This window comes from Kogia breviceps, chromosome 5 (genome assembly GCF_026419965.1).
Source record: "Kogia breviceps isolate mKogBre1 chromosome 5, mKogBre1 haplotype 1, whole genome shotgun sequence".
Classification (NCBI taxonomy): Eukaryota; Metazoa; Chordata; class Mammalia; order Artiodactyla; family Physeteridae; genus Kogia; species Kogia breviceps.
Genome location: NC_081314.1, coordinates 141973059 through 141990502, shown reverse-complemented (window position 1 = coordinate 141990502; position 17444 = coordinate 141973059). Strand labels below are relative to the sequence as shown.

Below are 17444 nucleotides of genomic sequence, written 5' to 3'. Positions count from 1 at the left end.
AGAGGCCCGCGTACCACAGGAGGAAAAAAAAAAAACAGAAAAGTCACCTTTTTCTCCTTCAGAAAAATACTTGGTTCATGTAGTGGGATGTTCCTTGGTGGTCCCAATAAACCACTCTTGCCAGTGTCCACACCTTGTACAGTCCCCTCCGCTTGAATCTGGACAGGCCTGTGACTTGCTTTTGGCCTAAAGAATCTAGTGAAGATGACATTATGCCAGTTCCAGGCATAAGTCTTAAGACGGCCCAGTGGCTTCCGCTGTTGGCACCTCCAGAATCCAGTCACCACCTCTGGAATCCACCACCACGTACGAAGTTCAACTACCCCAAAACGATGCTGTGAGAAAGCCCACGGTAACCAGATGAAAAAGTCACAAGGAGGAAGATGTCTCAGAGACCACACATGTGCTGGAATCCAACATCTCAGACTTTCCAGTCCCAGGAGACACCATGTGGCATGGAGGTAAGGCCTGCGCAAATTGGAGAATTGTGAGCAAAGAAAAGAGTACTGGTTGTTTTAAGCCACTGAGATTTGACATGGTTCATTAAATAAATATAGATAACCTCAACATTTTGTATGCAAACAAACATGGAAGAAAAGTTACGATGTACGTGTTTGGAAAATGTTTGAAAGTAAACACTCTACATTTGAAATCATTTATCTTCTTGAACTGGAAAAAGGCTGGTAAATTCTTTATATTGTATCAGCACACTTCTTTAACAAATAACTCAGGACTCCTATGAGATGGTCAAAATTGAGGAGAAAAGGGGGTTAAGACTCCATCTCCAGACTAGAGACGTATACATATCCACAAACAAAACAGCTTATTAAACTTCAGTAAAAAACTTATAGATAATCTCTTTGAGAATATGTCCTCCTGGCTAAGATACAGAGTAGAGTTTTTTAAACTGGTTTGTATCCTTACACAGAGGCATTAATAAGTACTGAAGAGTATTGTTACCTGCTATCAGTAAATGACAACCATGGATAAGTCTTTATATTAATGGGTTCAAACACTAATTGAGAATATTAAATATACTATGGGCCAGGCATCCTGGATACCAGAAAAAAAAAACAATCCTTGCCCATAGCTGCTCAATCTAGCAAAGGCCCCAAATACAAATGATTTTATAAATGCTACTTAGAATAAAACTGTGCACAAACAGGAACTAACAAGAACACAGAAGACACAGCTATTCTTTCTACTCAATTCCTACCTCCTTCCAGAAGAGCTAGGAGAAACTAAAAGAGATGACATCTGAGATGAGTAACTAAGGTTATGGAAGACTTTCCCCAAAACCCACCCCACAAGGAAAACATTCTAATATTGGTTCTATTAAGGGCACATTTGTCTGCTTTGTTCCCCAAGTGTCTCGAGCATCTAAATCAGGGCCTGTCACAAAATAGGTACACCAACATTTGTTAAATGTAATTTAACTCCTACAGTTACGACCTTGGACATTTCACTCAGCATCATTTATAAAAGATGAATAATGGCTTAGAGAGCTGCTTTAAGAATTAAATGAGATGCTGTATGGTAGTATTTGGAAAATGATAATAGGTCAACAAAACGTTTGGGTGGTATTATTATTTTAGAGGAAGCAGCAGCATTTGTTTATGTACTTAATGCATCAAGTGGCCACTATATGCCAAGCTCTGTGCTCTATAGAAAATGCTGTAAAACTAGCACAATGTGTCTCAAAGGAAAACTGAGAGGAAAGGAGCAGAAAGCATAACACATGTGGGGAAACGAAAGCTACTTAGAACAGCTCTGGAGTGGAGCAAATACGGTAGGGTTGCAGATAAAAAGACTGGAAAAGTAAGCTGAGGTCCAACTATAAAGAGAACCTGAATATTTTAATAAGCTTGGTCTTCATTACATGGAAACGAGAATCACGGATGATTACAGGCTGTGGCGAAACAACACAATCAGGGTGAAAGCAGCTATAGTAGGAGGGGGGTAAGGCTGACAAGTGTAAAAAAAAAAAAAAAGACAAAAAAAAGATCTGAAAAGGGAATACTACAGCTTCAACAAGTACATATTCAACACAGTGGATAGTCCATGCATTTACAATTATTCTCTCACAAAGCTCCACTGAAAATAAAATCAGTATAGAAGTCAAAAAATAATAATAATAAAAGTAATGGACAAATGTTTAGATAATGAAATAAAACATAGACAGTGGTAGTAGACTTAGGGAGAATGAAGGAAGGCACAGAATAAGTGTCTACACTTGGAGATACCAAAGAAAATAGTTAATGTACCCTGAAACCTGGAAAGGCTTAGGACACACACATATTCTCTATGTGCACTGAGACCTGGAGAAGATCCACACCCTAAGAGCAACAAGCACACCTAATGCTCAGGTTTTGGTTTCTAATACCATTCTCCATGAAAAAGAAACAAAGCTCTAGGCAAAGAGTTCTCACACTTGACACCATATGTATGATCCATAAAGGAAAGATTTAATAAACTGGACTTCATCAAAATTCAAACCTTTTGCTCTGAAAGACTCTTTTAAGAGGATGAAACGACAAGCTACGGACAGGGAGAAAGTATTTTCGAACCACATATCCAACAAAGACCTTGTATCTAGAACACATAAAGAACTCTCATAACTCAGCAGTTAAAATTTTTTTTAAAAATCCAATCAGAAAATGGGCAAGACATGAACAGATATTTCACCAAAGAGGAGATACAGATGGCAAGCAAGCAAATGAAAAAATGTGCAACATCATTAGTCATTAAAGAAATGCAAATGAAAACCGTAACAGGGTATCACCACACCTATTAGAACAGCTATAAATAAAAAGCAGTGATAACAATAAATGGCGGGGAGGACGCTGAGAACTGGGTCCCTCATATAGTGCTGGTGAGAACAATAAAGTGGCCCAGACACTATGGAAAACAGTCCGGTGATCGCTTACAAAACTAAACACGTGCTCACCACATGACCCAGCAATCACACTCTTAAACTCCTACCCCCCAAAATGGAAAACAATGTTTACACGAAAATCTGTTCTCAAACATTCAAAGCAGTTTTATTCATAATATTATACAAAATATTGGAAACAATCCCAATGTCCTTCAACAGGTGAATGGGTGAACAAACTTGGCACAACCATATAATAGAACACTACCCAGCAATAAGAAGGAATTAACTATTGATATACACAACACCAAGTGGACCTCAAGGCATTATGCTTTGTGAAAAAGGTTGATCTCAAAAGGTTACTAGTGTATAATTCCATTCATATAACATATTGAAGTGACAAAACTACAGACATGGAGAATAAACAAAATGGTGGTGGGGGGTGTTGGAAATACAAAGAGGTAGCAAGAGTTCTTCTAAAGTGAGGCAACAGTTCTGTTATCTTGATTGTGGGGCTAGCTACACAACTCTATACATGGAATAGATAAGTTACAAAAGACTACACACACGCAAATGCAAGCTTAAAAAATAACGAAAAGGGAGTCGTTCTGTAGTGCAGTTAACAGAAATGTACCAGATATATCAAATTTCCTGATTCTGATACTGTAGTAGGGCTACACAAAACTCCACTGAAGGAAGTTGGATGAAGGGGGTACATGGGACTTTATATTATTTTTGTAGCTTCCTGTGAGTCTACAATTATTTCAAAATAAAGGATTTTTTTTAAAGGGGAGGGCCTTGGAAAAATAGCCAATTCCAATTCCAGGGCTGAGACAGTAGTTCAAGATGAGCCTGGAAAGTGCTCCAAAAAATGATGGAGATATGCTAAAAGGACACAGAAGCAAACTGGAAGGGGCTTCTACTAGCAAAACCTGGGACAACTGAGGCATCAAAATAAATAATTACAGTAATGGATTACAACCCGCTGCATAAAACAGAAAATCAGGTACTCACAGTGATATAAAACAAGTGAATAAATTAGAAGTCTGATTACTGATGGAATATCTACACAGTCTCAAAGTATCTCTACACAAAATATTTATTTCAACACAGTCTCAAAGTATCTCTACACAAAATATTTATTACAAAGAGGGAGGAAAAGTAACTTTAAAATGGAGAAGGCTTAAGGCACCACCATAATCAAGTGATCAAAGTAAACGTCATCAATAATAGAACGAACTGAAAACATATGCCACCTGTAGTAGGCACAATAATGCCCCTGCCCCAAGACTGGTTCACATCCTGATCCTTAGAACCTGTGAACGTGTTACTTTACATGGCAAAGGAGAATTATGTTTGCAGAAGAAATTATATTTGCCAATGAGATGACTTTAAAATTGAGATCATCCTCAATTATCCCAGTGGGCCCGATGTAATCACAAAGATCCTTAAGAGTGAAAGGGTGGGGGCGGAGAAGAGTGAGAGAGAGGTGGTAGCATGAGATGGACGAGGTCCAAACTTGCTGGCTTTGAAAAGAGAAGAAGGGGCCCATAAGCCAAGAAATGCAGGCAGCCTCCAGAAGCTGGAAAGGGCAAGGAAAAACAATATTTTGTAGAGTCTCCAAAAGGAATGCAGCCCTACTGACACCTTGATTTGAGCCCAGTTGAGATGCATTTTGGACCTCTGAACTCCAGAACTGTAATATAACAAATGTATGGTTTTTTAGCCACTAAATTTGTGGTAATATTTTTACAGCACAAACAGAAAAACAATAATACACCATCTAACAAAATGCAATGAAATTAATATAGCATCACTTCTATGATACTCCTGGCAAAGATGCTTAACCTACATCTAATACAAAGAAACATCAGACAAACTCACATTGAGAGTGATTCTATAAATAACTGGCCTGTATTCCTCAAAAATATCAATATCATAAAAGAAAAAACAGTTGAGGGACTATTCTAGATCAAGAGTTGAAGAGACGTGACAACAAAATGTGTTAAGTGATCCTAGATTGACTGCATCCTTTTCCTATAAAGAACACCACTGGGGCAACTGCTGAAACCTGAATGGAGGCTTAAGAATCCGACAGCTGTAATGTATCAATGTTACATTCCTGCCTTTGATGGTTGTATTGTTGTCAGGCAAGAAAATGTCTGTCTGTAGGAAACATGCACTACAATATTCAACAAAGAAGAGACATCATGTCAACAACTCTCTCTCAAAAGATTCAAGTAATAAAAGTTATCTGTATTTTACCAGCAACTTTCCTGAGTTCGTTTTAACAAATAAGTGTATAAAATAAATGTAGTAAAACCCCAAATTGCAGCCCAAACCCTATACAGGATGGCAACTATCATGTCCCCAAACAGACCAGAGGCATGCGCGCTCTCTGGGGAAAATGCAAAGAGGCTCTACACGTTGAAAGATCAAGCACAACAGAGAATTGGTTTGAGGCAGAAGACTAAAAACAGAACTGAATTAAGAGTCTCTATACAGAACTGTGGACTCTAGTCCCCTTCTCCAGTTCTGCTTGCAGAACATCAGCAACAGGAATACACGTTCTCTCTCCCCCAGGCATGGGATTTACAGTTTCAATCAGGAGACACCAAGAGCCCTGGAGTAAAAGCCCTAGGGTTACTCATAGTCATGGGTCCCCCTCAAGCACCACACTAAGCCTTCAGTGAACAAGCCTCAACCTCACAAAGAGCTTCCTTCGGCTTTATTGTAACTTACTCCTAAATACAAGCCACCACCCCAGGGATGGCCAGATATTTGAGGAAAGCTGCCAAAACTCAAAGACAGGAATCAAAACAAGCAGAAAAACAGGAATCCAGAGGAAACTGAGACAATGCCATGAAAGGGGAAAAAAGGCAATTAACCATAATATGAACGTGCTTGAAGAGGCAAAAGAACATATGTAACCATGAAGTAAAAACAAAATGCTAGTGGGGGGCAGGGGGAGGAGAAGAGAACATAAAAAATACCTTGATGGAAAATAAAAGCTGAAAAATATCTCCCCATAAGGGTAAAAAGTAAATAGAAAATAGACAAGGTAACACTACAAAACTTCAGAACACCACAGATGAAGATCAGATCCTTAAAACTTCCGGGAAGTGGGAGGGTTCACATAAAAATGACCAAATTTTCTAATAAATTAATGGATCTATATTAATATTTAGTAGCCACTAACATCACAGAAAGTCAGATATTTTGTGCCTCCTAAAGATAACATACCACCCATGCAGTATTCTCCCCACTCACCACCTCTCAAAAAAAAAAACAAAAAAACAGAGAAAAAGAAGAAAAAAATGAAATTTTATCAAGATCTTACTGCCAAGTACAGGAAATACATTACAAGGGACGGGGAACACGTCAATGACACCACAGGGTTTCCTTCAACAACATCCAGGCTGTGGAAGACCACAAGACAGAGGATGCACTTTCTTCAATAAACCGGGGGAAAAAACCACCAATGGATTAACAGACTTAAGAGATTTGTCAATCAATGACAATTTATGGACCTTACCTAGATCCTGATTTGAATGAACTGCTTAAAAATATAATTATGAGACAATCGAGGTAACCTGAACTTTTAACTGGATATTTGAAGAATCACTGTTAATCTTTTAAAGGTACGATAATGCTACTGGGGTTATAGTTTAGAAACTAGTCCTTATCTTTTAGAGATACATACTGAAATATTCAAGAGTGAAATTATATATCTGGCTTTGCTTGTATAAAATCAAAGGGAAGAGGGATAGACAGGATTAAGAATTTTTTTTAAAAGTGGCCATGAGGACTTCCCTGGTGGCGCACTGGTTAAGAATCCGACTGCCAATGCAGGGGACACGGGTTCACCCTGGTCCGGGAAGATCCCTCTTGCCGCGGAGCAACTAAGCCTGTGCACAACTATTGAATCTGCGCTTTAGAGCCCCCCTGCCACAACTACTGAGCCCATGTGCCACAACTACTGAAGCCCGTGCGCCTAGAGCCCGTGCTCTGCAACGAGAAGCCACTGCGATGAGAAGCCCACGCACCACAATGAAGAGAAGTCCCCGCTCACTGCAACTAGAGAAAGCCCGTGCACAGCAACAGACCCAACACAGCCAAAAATAAATATATTTAATAAATTTAAAAAAAAAAAAAAGTGGCCATGAGTTGATCAATGTTGAAGTTGGGTGACAGATACATGGGAGTGCATTATGTTCTCTAACTTTTCCAATGGAACCCAGAATACAAATTATATCTGCTATAGAAGCTAAAAAGCCATTAAGCAATCCACTCAGAGTTCTCAGTAAAAATTATATTCCAACTGCAATTCTGTACCCAGTCAAAACTTTTACTCATGAGAGAAAGCAGATTAAAGATATTTTCAGATGATGTCTCAAAAAATTAACCTCTCTGGCACCCTTTCTCAGGAAGTACTGAAAGTTGTGCTCTGGCAAAAAGCAAGATAAAGGCAGGAAAGATAAAGGTCAGAGAACTAGGAAACAGGAGACCCAAACCTGCTGGAAATATGCAAAGGAACCATATTAGACCTGGAGAGCAAGAATTCCATACAGACTAATAAGGACCAACTGTACAGCACAGGGAACTTTTCTCAATACTCTGTAATGACCTACATGGGAAAAGAACCTAAAAAAGAGTAGATGTGTGTATATGTATAACTGATACACTTCGCTGTACAGCAGAAACTAACACAACACTGTAAATCAACTCTACTCCAATAAAAATTTAAAAAATAAAAAAGAATTCCATACAGGAGTAGTTTGATGGAGGGCCCCTTAAGAACATTCTTAAGTGGGGTGGGGGGGGTGAGAATGAGGAACGGGACAACTAATTATCTGGTATTTGTGCAAAACTACATGGAGAGGCTATTAGAAGGTACACGAAAACTCAGTCACTAGTACCTAGAAAACAAAGCGCAACAAAATTATACGAGGAAACAAAACAGGAAAAACAAAATTATACAAGGAGGGAAATGTAATCATCATATACAATTTTCCTCCATGGTGAACAAGACTTACATAATCATCATTAAACACAATACATTTAAAGAAAAAATATATATATATTAAAACTATAACGGACAGATGGGAGAAGACGTGTAAAACAGGTGGCTTAAAGTTAAATATTCATCTACCTTAATAAAAGTCAACAGATAATATCTTAAATTTTAAGTCAAATACCAAATTAGGGTCAGAGTTACGTACGCAGCCTCCACTCTCCCCCTTCTTCCTTTCTAACAGAAGCTAATTTTGTCCAGAACCGCTTTGCACACCCATCCCTTTAGGCACGTTCTCAGGGAAGGCGCTCAGTTCCAGGCATGTGCCTAATTGGTCTAAGTGTAATTCCATTTCCCTTTCTAGCGAGTCTTTCAGAAACAGGCATATAACCCAGGAGGTAAGTCTGCCGGAGTTTCTAGGCAAAGTTTCCATATTCTTAAACAGCTACAAGAAAAATAATTTTCTTTCTCTGGACACTGCGGGATCTGGGTACAACTCCCCAAACTGCCGCAGCCATCTTATTAATCTGAGGATGTAGCCGGCCAATGACTAAAGGGGGAGAAAGAAAACTGGGGCCCTGAAGACATTACTGTGCCACAAAACCAATCAGCCCTAGAGCCCACCCTACCTCTGGACTTCCAACTGGGATTTACACTGAAGCCAGTTTGGGTCGTGGTCTCAGTACTACCATCCAAAAGCATCCTAACTGATAAGCAAATTATTTAGAACTAGATAAAGAGCAGAAGAAACAGCTAAGAGTTGAGGAAAAAGTGATTACCTACGTGGCAGAGCTTGCCAGCTAGTGTGCATGGCACACAGTACCACTAATGTTCCAGAAGTGCCAAGATCCCCTAAAGACCTCAGGACACCCAAACAGCCTCTTCTGTTTTATCCGTACAGACCCTGAAGTGGGAAAGTTCAGGAAGCACCGCTCTACGGAGCAGGACTAGAGGAATGAAGGGTGTGCCTGGGGACAGGTGTTTTCATCACAAGCCTTTCGGTAGTATTCAATTTTGATTATATGCACATTAAAACTAAAAAGTAATTCTTAAAAAAAATTATTGCGGTAAGCAAAAAAGAAACTAAAGATCTGATCTGTAGAGAGGTCATTAACAATAATGTAAAGAAAGAACTTAATTGAAGACTATTTCAGAAACAAAACTCAAGAGGGCTGGGTAATAGAGTAAATGCAAAAGTAACTGAGAGGAAGTTACAAGGAGTCAAAGACTACATAGATGTTTCTTCTTCAGGGACATAACTACTCAATCACTGCAAAGTGAACACACAAAATTACTTTCTGTTGTAATCCACTGACTGGATTATACTAGCTGCTATCTACAAAACTCTCTTCCAGTTTTACATGGAATTCAAGTTGGGAAGCTGAGATACAGTTTAAAATAATACCAGATACCCTTCATTCAGCCATGTATTAAGGGATAAGCAAGATTCTAGTCCTAGATACATGACGAACAAAATGTACAAGGTTCTGAGACTTCCCTGGTGGCGCAGTGGTTAACAATCCGCCTGCCAATGCAGGGGACATGGGTTCAATCTCTGATCCGCGAAGATCCCACGTGCCGCGGAGCAACTAAGCCCGTGCGCCACAACTACAGAGCCCGCGCTCTAGAGCCTGAGAGCCACAACTACTGAGCCCGTGTGCCACAACTACTGAAGCCCACGTGCCTAGAGCCCATGCTCTACAACAAGCCACCGCAATGAGAAGCCCATACACCACAACGAAGAGTAACCCCCACTCACTGCAACTAGAGAAAGCCTGCGTGCAGCAATGAAGACCAATGCAGACAAAAAATAAATAAATTTTTTCAAAAAGGTACAAGATTCCTGCTCTCATGAAATTAATATTTGCTAAAACATATTCCACAGAAGCAATACAAATAATAACTAAGAGTGAGGGCTGAACCTGGTTTGAATCCTATCTCACCAACCACTACGGAAAACTACTTCACCTCTAAACCTAATTTTTATCATCAGTTATTTGAAAATAATACCTTACTAGGCTGTGATATGTGTGTGTTTATAAAGTATTCAGAGCAAGCTTAATAAAGATTGCCCTTACTATGTTAACAGGTTTCCTATAATATGCTAATGTATACTGTGACTCTCCAAGAAGGTAATTTTCTCCAAGCTTATTTCCTTCATACCACACCATGGAGTGATCTGCAGAGCACATTTACAGCAAGAGAAACTCTCTGTGTACCCTACTTCTAATCCACTAGGACTGATTTTTACTACTGTATCCTCAATACTGTCAGCCTCTTTTTTTTTTTTTTTAACCACTTTTTAGCATCCACTTTGCAAACCTCTTTAATCACAGTTTTAAGACTACTATGCCTCAGTCTCCCATGCTAGATCCTGACCATCCTAGAAACAGAGGGAGTATCTTTTAGACTAACAGCTCCAGTACTTGGAAAAACACAGTATGGGAACACTAAAGATGCCATTTCAAAGAAACAGTGCATGCAGTTTAACCTCATTCTTTCAATTATTCAGCAAACATTTATGGAGTTTTCTATACACCAGGCCCTTCTATGATTCTATGCTACACCCTGAAGAGACAGCAGTGAACAAAGCAGATGCAACTCCTGCTCTTAAGCAGCTCAGTCTAAAGAAAACAGATACAAAAATACATAAACCTAACAGGTATAAAATTCAGGTAGAACAGTGTGAAGCAGTGGTAAGGAAAAGTTCGAGGTGTTCTGAAACCTAACCTAGACTGGAAGGAGTCAGGGACGGTTTCTCTGAACACAGACATCTAAACTGAGATGGGGAAGATGACTAGGAGTTAGTAGGATGGAATCCTAAGTGCTTTACAAGCGTTCTATTACTCTTCACAACGCTATAAACAGTAGGCATAGATTATCCCCACAGGGAAACTGAGGCTCAGAGAAGTTTTCATGGCTGGGAAAAGGCAGGGCTAGGATTCAAAGCAAGATATCTAGATCAGACTCCAGGGAATGCACAAAAATGCACAGCATCCAATCCAATGTACAGCATTTCTTTACCAACACACTCCACTGTCTGCAGTGGACAGAGCCTAAGATGTGGCTCCCATAACACAGCCTCCTGCTGTTCACACCCTTCCACAGACCCTTCCCTTGAGCCGAGACCTACGACTTGCTTTCAACGAAGAGAATACAGGAAATGGGAAGGAACGTCACTTCTGCGGTTATGATACATGAGACTGTGTATCTGTCTAGTGCGTAGACTCGCTCCTTCACTGTCTTTGAGAAAGTAGTGGACATGCTGGAAAGGACAACACAGCAATGAACTAAGGGCAGATGTCTGCCAACAGGTAGCAAGAAACTGAGGCCCTCAATCCAACACTGCACAGGGTACTGAATTCTACCAACAATCATATGAGCTTAGGGGAGACCTTCCCCAGTTACACCTTAGATGAGACCAAAGCCCCATCAATAACTTGACCAGAGCCCTCTGAGACCCAGCTAAGCTAAGCTGTGCTCAGACATTTGACCTACAGAAACTGTGAGGCCATAAATGTACTTGTTTTTAAGTTTCTAACTTTATGGTAATATTATTACATATCAAAAAATAACACACTGTTACACAATAAAGTTATTCCGCCATATCCTGGTGCTTTGCTGAAATAATGATTTGCAACTACTCTTAACTACACATCAAGCCAACTTCAGGTAGCAGTCACAATTGCTCTTTTTAAGCAAAATTCATGTACCAAGATGTCAACATTAACCACAACCTGACCCTGTGTTTTATGTTTTTATTTGACATAAAATATTAGTATTAGATGTACAACACAGTGATTTGACATTTGACCCTCCATTTTATTGTAGCCATTTTTTAATAACCTTGTCTGCCAATTCCATTGTCTCTATCATTTCTGTTTCTCCTCAGTTTTCTCTTCTGTCTTCAAGCTTACTAATCTTCTCTTCCGCTATGTCTAATCTGCCATTAATGCCATCCTGTATATTTTTCATTCCACACATTAGTTTTCACCTCTAAAAGTTTTATTTGGATCTTTTTATACCTTTCATAATTTCTAACTTTTTGAACATATGGAATACAGTAACTGCTTTCATGTCCTTAACTGTTAATTCTAACATGTCAGTTCTAGGTTGGTTTCAATTTACTGATATCCTTATTATAAGTCACATTAACCTACATCTTCACACATCTAGTAATTTTTGATTGAATGCTGGACATTTTACACTGTTGAGTGTTGGGTTTCTTTACGTTTCTTTAAAGAGTACTGGCCTTTGAACAACTGGCAATTACATTACTTTCAAATTACAGGTGACCCTTGAACAACAGAGGGGTTAGAGGTGCTGACCACCCCACACAGTCAAATCTCCAAGTATAAATTCACAGCCAGTCATCCATATCTGCAGTTCTGCATCCATGGATTGAGCCAACCACAAATCATGTAGTACTTAAAAAAATCCATGTATTAAGTGGAGCTGCACGGTTCAAACCATGTTGTTCAAGGGTCAATTGCAGTTTGCCCCTTTTAAGGCTTGTTTCTAAGATTTTTTTTCAAACGGATCTAGAGTAACCTTTATTTTAGGAGTAGTTTAGCCCCATTAAGACATGACCCTTTTGGATTCTCAATCAACACAGCATATAATGAGATCTTTCTACTTTGGCTATAAAGTATTCAAATATTTTCCAGCCCTGGGTGAGCTCAGAAAATTGTTCTGCTTACAGCTTCCCAGTGGATTCCTTCCCCAGAAATGTTTCCTTCATGAAACTGTACCCTACACATGCACCACAGATTGGCATTCAGTCAACATTTAAGGGGACCACTAAGATTTATGGAACCCTTTCTCTTCATAACTCTCTGCATAACTCCCTTCTTTCCAGAACTCTGCTCCTCAAATCAGAACCATTTTGGCCTCCCCCAACTCCAAACTTTCTTTCCTCAACTCACTGGCTTTTTTGGGGATCTTCTTCCCTGCACTGAGATCTGCCTCCAGGAAGAAAAGTGCACCATCACTGGACCTCCTCGTTTGTTTCCCATCTGTTAGGGATCGTGGTTCTGTACTGCCTATTGTTTAATATCTGTTCCATGTATTTTGTCCAGTTTCCTAGCTGTTTATGGTGGGAGGGTAAATTCAGAATGTTACTGCCCCATAGTCAAAAACAGAACTCACGACTCCTGACAACCATTTTAAAGTAAATGTTTTGTAAGATACAACTCCTAAACATACACACACACATCATTATCATATTATCCTGTTTTTATTTTTATAATGATATATATCACACTTGGTCAATTATGTTACTTGCTTTCTTGCTTATTCTACATTTCACAATAAAACATAAGCTCTGTGAGTACAGGGACCTTACCTACATTGTCACTCCTGTATCTCCAACACCTAGAACATATCCTGGACTAGAACAGGCACTCAAATTCAGCAAATTCATTAAATCAATAAGCAAAGTGTTTTACGAGTATTTCACTTAATATATATTGTGAACTCTTCTACTTAGTAAATTCTAATCTAGATACAGGTAACCCTGACCATAGAGAGTTCCTTAGAATTGTCTATTGTTGTAATTAGCATAATCTGAGTAAATGTTCTTAGTTGTAAACAAAAGAAACTAACTCTAGCTTTGTTGAAATTGTAAAGGACGTTATTAAAGTATATTAGGCAACTCACAGAAAACCCCAGGAGGGCCAGACTGGAAGGCTACATAACCAAGAACACCAAAAATTCAAACCACAGATCTGGTCCAGTGGCAACAACACAGGATTCAGTCCCCGTGATTTGTGGAGATACCACTGACCCCGGAACTAACTGCTACAACTGGATCTGTCACTGACTGCCTCCAGAAGAGCCGCAGCTGCCATCCCCCTTGCACTTTAGAACACAGACTCTGCAAAGTGCCTGCTTCTGCAAATCACTGGCTTCTGAGGTAATGAAATGGAGGTCCCAGGTCATATGATTGCATCCTAACCCCCAAAAAACGCAAAGAAAGTGAGCAACTGGCTTTCATAATGGAAGACATCTACCTCCCACCAAGATTATTAAGGTAAAGAATTCCCCAAACATAGAAAGCTATTGGATGTTCTGGTTAATTATCTGAAAGACTAATGAACCAGTAGCACAAAGCATCAATCCCAGCATACTGGAACTTTTATCTATTTCTTCAATTAATGGGTTATAGAAGTTCTATGTTCCTTTTTCTTTTCTATCTGAATGTTTAACTTTAGGGCCTATAACTGTTCACTGGGTTTTTTATTATCTGGAAGCAGCATAAGCAATCTACTATGATTAACCTTAAGCAAATTTACTTCCCTGCATCTCAGTTTTCTAACTTATAAACAGATACTATCCACCACCTTCTAGGGCTGCTGATAATATTAAAATAACTAATAATGAATATGTAGAGTCTGGCCCATAGCAGGCAATCAACACTAACATTATTTAATAATGTTACCATTATTCATTTATTTTTTAAGAAGAGAAACTCACTGATTTACATGAACATATCTTTTTTTAAATTTATTTATTTATTTATGGCTGTGTTGGGTCTGTTTCTGTGTGAGGGCTTTCTCTAGTTGTGGCGAGCGGGGGCTACTCTTCATTGCGGAGTGCAGGCTTCTCACTGCGGCGGCTTCTCTTGTTGAGGAGCATGCAGCCTCAGTAGTTGTGGCACGTGGGCTCAGCAGTTGTGGTTCGCGGGCTCTAGAGAGCAGGCTCAGTAGTTGTGGCGCATGGGCTTAGGTGCTCTGCGGCATGTGGGACCTTCCCGGATCAGGGATCAAACCCATGTCCCCTGCACTGGCAGGTGGATTCTTAACCACTGCACCACCAGGGAAGTCCCTTCTATCACTTTTTAAATGACGCCAAAGCTAGAGCTTATTTTAAATGTGAACTTGAGAGCTACTGCAAATGCTAGATTGACGTTCCAGATATAACTGTTGAATGAACCTCACTTTGTTGGCTAAGAATCATAAAGAACATCCAGCCTGATTTCCCTCCACAATTTAAAAAACCATTCCAAATGAAACTAAGAACTGTATCTATTTCAATAAACTAGTAAGATTATGTACTCCTTTAATAGAGAAGGCACAATCTTTCAACTCTGTAATACCAACACTGAACTTCTAACTAGTAGGTATTTCATATGCACTTATTAAATTAATCCATGAGTAAATAACTTTGTCTTTTTACTGGCTACATAGAATTTTCCAAGATTATCTTTAAAAAGACAGGATTCACCTTCTTCTTCAAGGCTCCATATTCCCTGTCCAACTCTTACTCCAAATGTACATTCCCCTTATGTAATCATTTGGTCCTTGAGACCAACTAGTAAAGACCAAAACGTAGTTCACTGATTCATTCAACAAATGTTTATTTGGTACTCACCATACGCCAAACACTTGCCAATCTCTCAGAATGCAAGGGGGAGCAAAACACCACTGCTCCTGCTCTCTGGAGGGTATTAATAAAACAAGCACTAAAAAAATTACCAACTATGGGGCTTCTCTGGTGGCGCAGTGGTTGCGAGTCTGCCTGCCGATGCAGGGGACACGGGTTCGTGCCCTGGTCTGGGAAGATCCCACATACCGCGGAGCGGCTGGGCCCGTGAGCCATGGCCGCTAAGTCTGCGCATCCGGAGCCTGTGCTCCGCAATGGGAGAGGCCACAACAGTGAGAGGCCCGCGTACCGCAACAACAACAACAACAAAAATTACCAACTGTGATAAGCATTGTGAAAGAAATGTACAGGGAGACATGAGCTATTAAAAAAAGAAGAGGTGCCTAGGCCAGGGGTCTGCTTTCCCTGACAAAGTAATATCTGAACTGAAAATGGAGGAGGAAAAGAAGTTAACTAAAAGAAAGAAGGGATGATGGCTAGCCCAGGAAGCAGACATGCAAAGACATGGGAGACAAGACAGCTTAAGTCAGCTGGAGCCAGATCTCCAGGTAGGGGGTCCTATGACTAGTCCAGTCTTTCCCCTAGAAGTCACAATAAATCATTAAAGAGGTGGTTTTTTTTTTTTAAAGAACTGAGAATTCTTGTTCATCCATTTGTTCAAATCTCTCCTCCATTTCTATCCATTCTATTGAATTTTATTCCTTGACCTTCCCTATATGCCCACATCCTTTATTCAGATGTCTGTATCTTTATCTTATTCAGCAAACAACCTTCTTCCAAACGTCTCCCACGAATCCTAAGACTCTGTCTTAAATTTCTTCCTTTTGCATAGCTGACTCCAGTACTGCTGAGTAGCTGTGGGCCTTCAGGCCAATTCTTAGGTAAATTTACCTAGCATTACTGACATTCTGAACTGTACCACAGAACCACTATAGGGAAATTCAAAAATTGAAATGACATTGCAAAATATGCTGAGATCCTAATAATTTTCTTACCATTGCTCTTTTGGAAAACTTTAATGAAACAGTCTTTTGTACCACAGTAATGTCTCTCAAAAAGAAATGTTTGGCTTGTACTCCGCAACAAGAGAGGCCGCGATAGTGAGAGGTCCGGGCATCTCGATGAACAGTGGCCCCCGCTCACCACAACTAGAGAAAGCCCACGCACAGAAGTGAAGACCCAACACAGCCATAAATAAATAAATAAATAAATAAATAAAATGTATTTGATGTAGAGGTGAAGTAAAACACACTACTGTGATGACAGCTGTTCTTTTTCAAGGAGAAACGATCAAATCAGAACAAATTTTTCAACAGACAGTATTTGTCTCAAAGACAGCAGTCCTACTTATATCCAAATAAACTTTAACCTAAAATTAACTGTCAAAGGGACTCTTAAAAGGAAACAAAAATTTTGACCTTCAAAAAGCAACATCAAACATTACTCAATTTCATAGACTGTGTTCCCTTTAATGAAAATTCATGTATACTCTAGACTGAGTCCTTAAGCCTGCTCTGGATTAGGGGCAGGCTATTAAACATCCCCCGCTACAACTAACTTCCATGATGACACATACGGCGAGGGCTTTATTTCAGCATTGGATCCCAGGCCCTAGTGCCATCTCTGGCACTAGTAGGTACTCAATAAATCGCTCTATCTGCCTCACAAGATAAATGCTTTTTAGACGACTGGTCTCCCAATAACAACATATGTGAAAATAAACAGAATAAATATGATATTTTTCAGGAGAATACTAAGACACTCAATAAATTAAACTCTCCCATGTTTAACTACTCTGCACTCTTCAAACCGTGAACTGTGGTACAACCTGTTCCCTTCCAGAATCACAGCCTCTAACACTGCCTCGTCCCACTGCCCCCTTTTTAATGGTGCTACAAAAGATTTCCACCTGTCACTCATGGCAGGTTTGGACTACAATCATAATTCTATCTTCTGTTCTTCCACAGTTCCTTCAGGACCTTACTAGGAAATATCCTCAACTGTCCCATTAAGCCAGTCATTCGACTCCTTAGGACCTTTACTATACTGCCACCAAAGCTGAATTCTCTCCCTTCTATCTCCAAAACCTGGGTCACATTGCTATTTGAATCCAGAAATATTCACTTTGTTCTGCTGAAAATTAAATAATTAGGAACTCAAGATGTTCCAAATTTG

The 17444-nt window shown here is 39.6% G+C and overlaps 1 protein-coding gene across 8 annotated transcripts in view; it reads right to left on the bottom strand.

Annotated features, from left to right (window-relative positions):
- DYRK1A (dual specificity tyrosine phosphorylation regulated kinase 1A) overlaps positions 1–17444 on the bottom strand; it is a 145851-nt gene that overhangs the window by 117237 nt on the left and 11170 nt on the right. The window contains exon 2 of one of the 8 annotated variants that reach the window (XM_067035073.1): positions 48–468. The exons of the other annotated variants lie outside the window; for them this stretch is intronic. The gene's annotated coding sequence lies outside the window, so the exon portion shown is untranslated. The remainder of the gene's footprint in view (positions 1–47; positions 469–17444) is intronic. 8 annotated transcript variants of the gene reach the window in all.